At 40.5% G+C, this 9,421-nt stretch overlaps 1 protein-coding gene across 5 annotated transcripts in view; it reads left to right on the forward strand.

Moving 5' to 3' along the window:
* COPB1 (coat protein complex I subunit beta 1) overlaps nucleotides 1-8,600 on the forward strand; it is a 57,305-nt gene extending 48,705 nt beyond the window's left edge. Inside the window, exons 24-25 of one of the 5 annotated variants that reach the window (XR_012159340.2) lie at nucleotides 699-751; nucleotides 7,447-8,600. The gene's annotated coding sequence lies outside the window, so the exon portion shown is untranslated. Of the gene's footprint in view, nucleotides 1-698; nucleotides 2,894-7,446 lie in introns of those variants that run through there. The other 4 variants (XR_012159342.2, XR_012159341.1, XR_012159339.2 and 1 more) reach the window with 4 other exon arrangements.
* The last annotated feature ends 821 nt before the right edge of the window (nucleotides 8,601-9,421 follow it).

Below are 9,421 nucleotides of genomic sequence, written 5' to 3' on the forward strand. Positions count from 1 at the left end.
AGTCCAGCTACAATACTATATCCAGCCTTAATAAATGCAAATGTTACCATAGAAACCTCACTTTGAGAGAGGTAATTATGATGTGTTGGAATGACAAAGAAACCTGTTCTGTCAGCATGCAGACGCTAGTAACAGATGAAGACATTTATCAGTAAGTCACTTAAGCTGGTTATTTATGGAAAATGCAAATGACTTAAGACATTCCACTTTATGAAATTTCTTTGTAATTAAGTGAAAAATCAGGGACCATATTAATTCCAGCAAATACCTCGTGTATTATTGTATCGTACTAAAAAACCAAACTGTCTTTCCGACTAAATACTTGTTTAACCTTATAGTTGTGGAAAGATCAAGTATTCCTTAACAGCTTTCTGGAACCATACAAAATTATATAGCAGGTATAGGCTTTTCAACGTTCATGGTTTGCAGAGAAGAGGCTTGAGCTGCAACATTGTATTTGTACTTGCATTTGCTTACCTCTGGTATGTTACAACTACCACTTCCTGTTGCTGTATGTTTTTTCTTTGTGAAGTTAGCACTGTCGGTGTCTTTGAAAGGGCACAGAGGGTAAATATTATGAAACATATGTAAATCAATGGGACTTAGGCTCCTACATCATTTAGATGCCTTTGAAAATTTTACTCAGAATCCCTACTTGATTTTCAACAGTTAACTCTCTCTGCTCAAATCTCCCACAGGTGTTTAGTCTGGTGCAGCAAGGCAGAACTGGAGATCCAATCAGACACCAAGGGTGAGCCCTAGAAAACAGCTATCTGTAAGTCAGATGGGAGAGGGGTCTTTGGGAGAGTTCTACATCCAGTTGTTGGAAGGATGGCCAAAAAGGTCCAAGTCTGAAATTTACTTTTTGACATACTATAATGTGGCTTTAGTAAATTCTGATCAAAGCAAGAATCTGATTCTTCTTTGACATTCTTGGATGCAAACAGTCAGCAGTACTCCCACTGCTGTTTAAAGGCAGCTGGACCAGCCCCCCCAGTTTGGGAGAATTTAGTGCATTTTAGATTAGTTTTTCAATAAGCAAAGAAAATGAAACTAACCACAGGTGGAAACACTCTTGAGAGTTGCGGGGGGTGGAGGGAGGAGTTGAAGGTTTTAAGGCATGGGCTGGTCTTAGAAGCCACAATGGAAAAAATATTGTTATGCATCAGTGAGCAACACAATATTCAATATGGTGAAAAATATTTTTCTGCCTTCTTTTTCTATTGTTAGTTTTTTTTCATTTACTCTAATAGACATGGCCATATCTATTATTGAATAGAGAGGGTGGCATTCTATTACTGCCTTCCACTGTGAACTAGTTTTCAGTGGTTCTCTCCAGAGTAAACAGAAATCTTTATTTTTAACACTTAACACATGTTTCAGAGTAGCAGCCATGTTAGTCTGTATCCGCAAAAAGAAAAGGAGGACTTGTGGCACCTTAGAGACTAACCAGTTTATTTGAGCATAAGCTTTCATGAGCTATAGCTCACTTCAGCAGGTGCATGGGGCAAAATGCACTCTAGGTGTGCCCCATGTAGCTGATATCTTCCCTTTGAGGAGCACTGATATTTTATAAGCACTGCTAAATGCTTCCTCCAGAGTATGAAAGGGTAGGCTTTTTGAAAAGGCATTTAAAAAACCCAACATGTTACAAGACCTGGATGCCATGAATAGGTATGGGTTACTTTTTTTCAAGTATCGGAAGTCCCTCTAGCCACCACTCTCATGTCTCAAATACAGGAGTTCTCCATTTATTCATAGCAACCCAAGTGTTAGTGCTTAACTGGCGAGTTTTATCTCTATGATATAAAGGATAAAGAACTTGCACTAAATAAGCAAATTGCACATGGGTATTCTGTGCTACCCCCACACCTCCCCTTACCCACAATCCGTTCTGGACCACTGTGAATACCTCTCCCTCTATCCGCTTTGAAAGACATTACGTCATGACTTTCTCCACACCAATACTTCGTGCTATCACTTAGCTGACCTACACAGGGTCTGGATTGGATGTGTGTTAAGGTATGGCCATTTCTTTTGTTAAATGATTAGCTGAACAAATGGATGTTGTTTGTTCCGATGGGTAAGAATAGTTAAATTGTTACATTATTTGCCTGAATTTTGGTTCTGTCAGACAAAACAGTTGAACTGACTCCACGAGCAACTGCCATGTAAGGTGGCAAAAGATCATGAGTGACTCATGGGACTCGCTTATTTACAGTGTAGCTGAAATCACCTGGCAGCTGATCTGCCCTATGACAACCACAGTGAGCTGATTGCCCCAGAAAGGGGGAGGAAATCTGACAATAGTGGGAGAAGTGTTGGAAAATGCAGTTGGTAGGGTGAACCAAGCCCTTCATAGTTGTACGTAGAGAAGAATGACATACAAGACAAGTACTGCTTAATGATCTGCTGAATAGGATCTTTTTATCAAAACAGCCAAGATTTTTGTGAAGGTCACATTCACCCAATAGTTGGAAATTTACTTGCCCATTCTGGCATGTGCTGTGACATATTAATGATTATTTATTATTAAGAATAAGGAAGACCAGATGCCCACTAACTTTCCAACATGCTGCCAGAGTTTCTAGGTAGAAACTGGATAATAGGATTGTAATAGGCAGATGTTGAGAACTGAACTAACATACAGGTAATACAAGCAAAAAGGCACAACAATTGCAGTCCCGATGGCAGGTATTAATCCACCCTAATATTTTTCCATTACTGTAAAGCAGTTTAAACAATTCTTGCCCTACTTACAGTCATGTTTGCAACGTATCAGATTAAAATGGCTTTGTAATATCAGTAGGAAGTGAACTGAAACATGTTCAAGTGTCAGAAGAATTACTCATGTTAATAACAGGTTTCAGAGTAACAGCCGTGTTAGTCTGTATTCGCAAAAAGAAAAGGAGTACTTGTGGCACCTTAGAGACTAACCAATTTATTTGAGCATAAGCTTTTGTGAGCTACAGCTCACTTCATCGGATGCATACTGTGGAAACTGCAGAAGACATTATATACACAGAGACCATGAAACAATACCTCCTCCCACCCCACTCTCCAGCTGGTAATAGCTTATCTAAAGTGATCACTCTCCTTACAATGTGTATGGAAATGGCCCAACTTGATTATCATACACATTGTAAGGAGAGTGATCACTTTAGATAAGCTATTACCAGCTGGAGAGTGGGGTGGGAGGAGGTATTGTTTCATGGTCTCTGTGTATATAATGTCTTCTGCAGTTTCCACAGTATGCATCCGATGAAGTGAGCTGTAGCTCACGAAAGCTTATGCTCAAATAAATTGGTTAGTCTCTAAGGTGCCACAAGTACTCCTTTTCTTCATGTTAATAAACTTTATTCTACCTACAAAAGACAGCAGAAGGACTAGGAGTAAGGTGCTGAATCAGGGCCTATATTTGGAACACAGGATACCACAGTGTCAAAGCCACCACCAAGCCTCTTTGTTTTTTTCCAACCTGCAGTAAATCAATTTCAGAGCCCAATCCTATCCTCCTTACTCAGGCAAAACTCCATTGACTGAACTGGAAGTTTTGCCTAAGTGAGGAATGAAACGATCAAGTGAAAAATAATAGAAATAAGGGAGAAGCAAAGTGAAGGAAAACCAAGTTGATTTTCCCAAGAAAGAATGGAAGAATTGCAACAAGTTATCTGACCCGGACTTAGATCTGTTTGACTAGGCGCTGAAGATCAATTACTTCTGCTAATTTCCTTGGGTTTATGTAGTATATAGGAATTGGGAAGTATCCCTTTAAATAGTTTGAGAGCCCTCTAGTGGTGCTCACCATCTCCTATTACAGAAGCCACCAGATCAGTACACAGTAAGAGTGTATATATACGTAGCTAGGTCTTGTATATTTGTATATAATTACTAAACATAGTTATTTGGAACCCAAATATGTCCATATGGTTTGGTCATAATCTTAATGCCAGATAGAGATCAGAGACAACAGTTTTTAAAAATAATTTTTCTATTAAAATAAATTTTTGATCTTGGAAGGGTAGAAAGGGGACAATAATTGGAGAGAAGTTAAACTAGGGAAGCCAGTACTCTGCTCTCTAGCTTGGGCTATGCTTGTTCGCTGACTGAGTTCTTCACTGACAAGCTGATACAAATATTAAGGAAATGGAAATGGAAATGATTAATCATACACAGCATCACTTTGTGCAGCTGGGCTACATCATCTCACATAAGAGAGCTCTCATGGGTGATGTCAGTGTCAGAATCACTTGTCTTCATTTCACTGTCTTCTCCTGTATTTGTTTTATGTGATTCCATTCTCAGATTAGCTATCACACCTACCTTATGTGTTAGCAGTACACAATTCTGTCATCTGAAAAGTGTGTTGAACTGATGCAGTTTGTGGAGATGTGCTCTGTGTAGTTCTGTAATAATCCAGCTGAATCTCACAAATTGCCCTGTGGCAATTCACCACTTTTTATCTGACTACTGTATACAATAGAGCACCATGGCTGACATTCACCTTGGGCCAACATAAGGCCTAAGCTTTGCTTAAGTCCCACTTAAGCCCCATTTTGAGACATTAAATGGGGCCTGAAGCAAAGCATAGGACTCATCTTGGTCTTCTATATGTGGTGAGTTTCACGATGTATGGGAATAGAGGGCAGGGACTGAGTTTAAGGGCAAATGACAACTGATTTTGCCTGCCCTACTGCTTAGCTGTATGTTTTTATTACCTGGTGCACAGATGCACTGAGATCAACAGCTGTCAATGTTTAGTGTTTAGTTTATTTTGTTCCTGTGCTGGGCTCAGGGCTGTCTCTAGTTATACTGACACTCAGGTGATGAAGGGATGTTGTCCTGAGGTTGCTCCTGAGGCTGTAATACAAACACTGCAATGTTGCTGTCCGTCTTCTATTTCAGGTATTTCTATAACACCTGTCACTATAGTATATAAGAATGGAGATCAAATAAGCTCAAGACCTTTTCAAATTACTTCCCCATCACCACCCAAACACGCTTTCTACGTAATGTCTGCATGTTACATATTCGCTATCGTTTGCAAACTGTCTTTATTACTGACCACACTGCTGCAAAGTACACACAGACATCCTCAGAACCCACCTTACTTACCACCATATGCAGGAGACTCACTAAGGAAGAAAATAACATGGTTTGAGTTTGGAATATAGTTAGTGTTGAGTTTGTTTTGGGTGTGTGTGTGTGGTGATAGAAGGTGGTGTTCAGTTCTGGAAAGGCCATTTCTAGAGGTGAATAGCACAGCCCTTAAGACAATTTGGTTTTGGGATCTCTGCTGGAAGCAGTGAAGTTGAAGAATATTGGATTTATGAATCTGACTTTCTCTCTTATAATAATAACTGTACATACCAGGTGTGACACTCTCCATACGACAGCCCAGAACAGTAAGCCACGGTGTTACCCCACTGGCTCAGTAGTGCAAGCTCATAGAAAGTCCGTCATTTCATTAATAGAAAATGATATGCACAAATCTTGTTATCCCAAATAGAGATTCCCAAACACTTCAATCAAACACACATGCTAGTTCAGATAAAACAATAAAACAAGTTTATTAACTACAGAAAGAAAGATTTTTAGTGATTACAAATAACAAGACACAATGGGCAGAATTGGTTACAAAGAAAACAAAAGATAAAACGCAAACTAATATCTACCTTAGTGAGCTAAATTAATTAAAAGCAAAATATTTTCTCACCACATGCTTTTTGCAGTATTTACTGGCTGAAAGCCTGTCAGCCATGACCCCTCCCCAGTTCAGTGTTTCTTCAGGCATTGTTGCTGTCATGAGCAGAGAGGAATGGAAGAGAGAGAGAGTGTTTGTTTGTGTTGCGTGTCCTCTATTCTTACACCTTTCTCTCCTCTTTGAGGATTATCTGCAGTGTGGATACAGATGACAGCCAGTCTGTCACACGGGAACCCCCAACTGTTCCATTGCCAAAATGTAAATTTCTCCCTCACATCCTTCTTCCTGTCAAAGAATGACCATTTACCCAGGTGATAGTCTACTTGATTATGCTGACATGTGGCTAGGGTGCTAACTAGCCTTTTGTCTCCAAGGAACTGGTTTGGGCTTCTTTTCTAACCTTGAAATGTGTCACAGCAATGTAATACAGTAAAATCTTATACCTTTACATACAGTGTTGCGGACACACATTTTACCAGGACAGTAATGTTCAGTAGATTATCAGTTTTCAAATTATATCTCACAAAACATACTTTGTACAAAATGTATCATAGTCTTGTCAAAGTGGTGATTATAAGGGTACAGTCTGTGACACCTTTGTTTAAGGCAGGCTTGTTTGTCAACTCTCTCCACAACTTATTTGAGGTGCCTTATTTCCCGCACACTTACATAACTCTTTATACACCAGCCATGCATACATCACACAATGATATTCATGACCAGCATGTCACCAGTTTTCATAAAAGACCTTACTCCATACATTTTTATAGTACAATAATACGGTATACAATCAGTTGCTTATTCTTGGGGTTTAGACCCACTGTTCCTCTTTTGGAGTGTCTGGACCCTGATTGTCATACCATGCATATAGCTTTATTTGAATGGGGAGAGACCTGAATTAATCAAGTAGCATCATCCATTAAAGGAGGTGGTGCTTGGTTCTCCTGCCCCAATCAGACCCTTATATCTATATATACACACACATACCCCAATCCTGTGTGGTGTCTGAAAGCAGTTTAAAGGAGCCCATTTCTCCAGATCCTTTGAAAACTCGTTAACATTGAAAAACGCTCTGCTCTCTCAGTCTCAATCAAGCTAATAACTTAATGGAAGCAATCTATGTGCTCGAAGTGGAGGATTCTGACAGAAGACAAATGTTGTAATTTACACTGCCAGACTCATTCCATGCCTGACCTCACACCAATGGCATTTTAAAAATGCAGGTTCATTGTTTTGTTCAGGTGGATCATTTGAAATTACCATTCTTCTCAAAGAGTTTATCAAATACTAATGGTGTTTTGCAAAATAAATGGCTTTGCCATTTGCCATCTAGCCCTTTACTGAGAGCGGAGATGAGTGACTGAGCTATTCATTAACTTCTGCCAGTAGCATTAGCTGTAGAACAAAAGTGCGTTTTCAAAATCATCTAAAGGATCCATGCTCCTTATACCCCTTTGGCTATCAAAGCAATCCTGAGCACTATACAAATCAAAGTCTTCTGTCTGTGATAACCGCCAAAATCCTTATCTGTAATAAGAATTCAGTTTTTCTTTCAAATATAGGGAGTCCCCCTTTTCTTCCCCCCCACCCCAGGGAAATTGGATGTTTCTGATGGCGAAGAACCACAGTAGACAACCAAGCACTCTGGATAATGTGAATTTTTCCATGTTTCTCATGTACTAGCTCTGTTTATTACATGTCATATATTTGAATGTTTATATGAATTATCTTTTAACTTCCAGTGATCACCCCCGCCACCAACAGTTTGCTCTCCAACGTGCTTTACAGACATTGAGCAATACAATTTCACAATGGAAGCTCGAGTATTGTACATATCCATTTTTCAGATGGGAAAACTGAGCAGGAGAGAGCAATGGCTTGACTGTGCACAGTCTTGCAGCTTCACAAAAGAGTGAGGTGGAAAAGGACCTGCTCCTAGTCCCTATGCCCCTGCAGAGGTGTGTTGTGTTGAAACCTACCCTTGGATAGATTCTCAGATTGCCCCAAATGGGTGAAAGCTGGCAGGTCATGTTAATTTAGAAACATTCTGTAAAACTGTTGGGAAGTTAGATGGAGACTTCAGTGGTGCCTAGGCCTTGTGTTTCTCCTTTGCACATGGTGAATTTCATGGAGAACTGGGGCTGAGTTTGACAGCAACAGAAATGGAGGCAAAATTAAATGTCTAGATTAAAATAACACAGACTGATTCGGCGTCATCAGATTTCTGGTGAAGGTACAGTCTCACTATAGCCAAAGACCACATCCTCCGTAAGATGATTGGAAGCGTGTGTTTAAGGAGCACTGGAAATTTTGCTTTGACATTGATAGTTTTGATATGATGTGGTTGCAGTCCCTTTTGGACATCTCTGGGGGACACTTAGCTCTCTCTTTCGCTCTCTTTTTCCTGCTCCCTTTATCTCCGTGACAATCAGGTTCCAGACACCCCAAAAGGAGAACAGGAGGGTTGAACCCTGACGAATAAGCAGGTGAATCAACTGACTGTATGCAATGTTGTTGTGCTGTAAAATAAGTTGAGTACGGTCTTTTATAAAAGCATGTAATGTTCTAAATGTAATCATTATGAGATGTATACAGGCTATAGTTATATGTATTTGTGTGTATAAAGAAGTGGGCTTAGAAACTTAGGATCCAACTCACAGCAGAACAGTGAGCAATCAGACAGGGAGGGACACGTTCCAAGCCAGGTGTTTACATGTAACTAGCTTCAAATAACAACCCATTGTCCAGCCCAGGAAAAGACCAGGATGGGGCATTAGAGTTAATGGAAAGATATTGAGACATCAGGGCTCTCAGTTAAGAGGGGGTTTCCACACTCTGAATAAACATGAAGAAAGAAAAGGAGTACTTGTGGCACCTTAGAGACTAACCAATCTATTTGAGCATGAGCTTTCGTGAGCTACAGCTCACTTCATCGGATGCATACCATGGAAACTGCAGCAGACTTTATATACACACAGAGATCATGAAACAATACCTCCTCCCACCCCACTGTCCTGCTGGTAATAGCTTATCGAAAGTGATCATCAAGTTGGGCCATTTCCTGCACAAATCCAGGTTTTCTCACCCTCCACCACCCCCCCACACACACACAAACTCACTCTCCTGCTGGTAATAGCCCATCCAAAGTGACAACTCTCTACACAATGTGCATGATAATCAAGGTGGGCCATTTCCTGCACAAATCCAGGTTCTCTCACCCCCCTCAAAAAAACACACACACACAAACTCACTATCCTGCTGGTAATAGCTCATCCAAAGTGACCACTCTCCCTACAATGTGCATGATAATCAAGGTGGGCCATGTCCAGCACAAATCCAGGGGTGAGAGAACCTGGATTTGTGCAGGAAATGGCCCACCTTGATTATCATGCACATTGTGTAGAGAGTTGTCACTTTGGATGGGCTATTACCAGCAGGAGAGTGAGTTTGTGTGTGTGTGGGGGGGGTGGTGGAGGGTGAGAAAACCTGGATTTGTGCTGGAAATGGCCCAACTTGATGATCACTTTAGATAAGCTATTACCAGCAGGACAGTGGGGTGGGAGGAGGTATTGTTTCATGGTCTCTGTGTGTATATAAAGTCTGCTGCAGTTTCCACGGTATGCATCCGATGAAGTGAGCTGTAGCTCACGAAAGCTCATGCTCAAATAAATTGGTTAGTCTCTAAGGTGCCACAAGTACTCCTTTTCTTTTTGCGAA

The sequence above is a fragment of the Lepidochelys kempii genome, chromosome 6 (genome assembly GCF_965140285.1).
Source record: "Lepidochelys kempii isolate rLepKem1 chromosome 6, rLepKem1.hap1, whole genome shotgun sequence".
Classification (NCBI taxonomy): Eukaryota; Metazoa; Chordata; order Testudines; family Cheloniidae; genus Lepidochelys; species Lepidochelys kempii.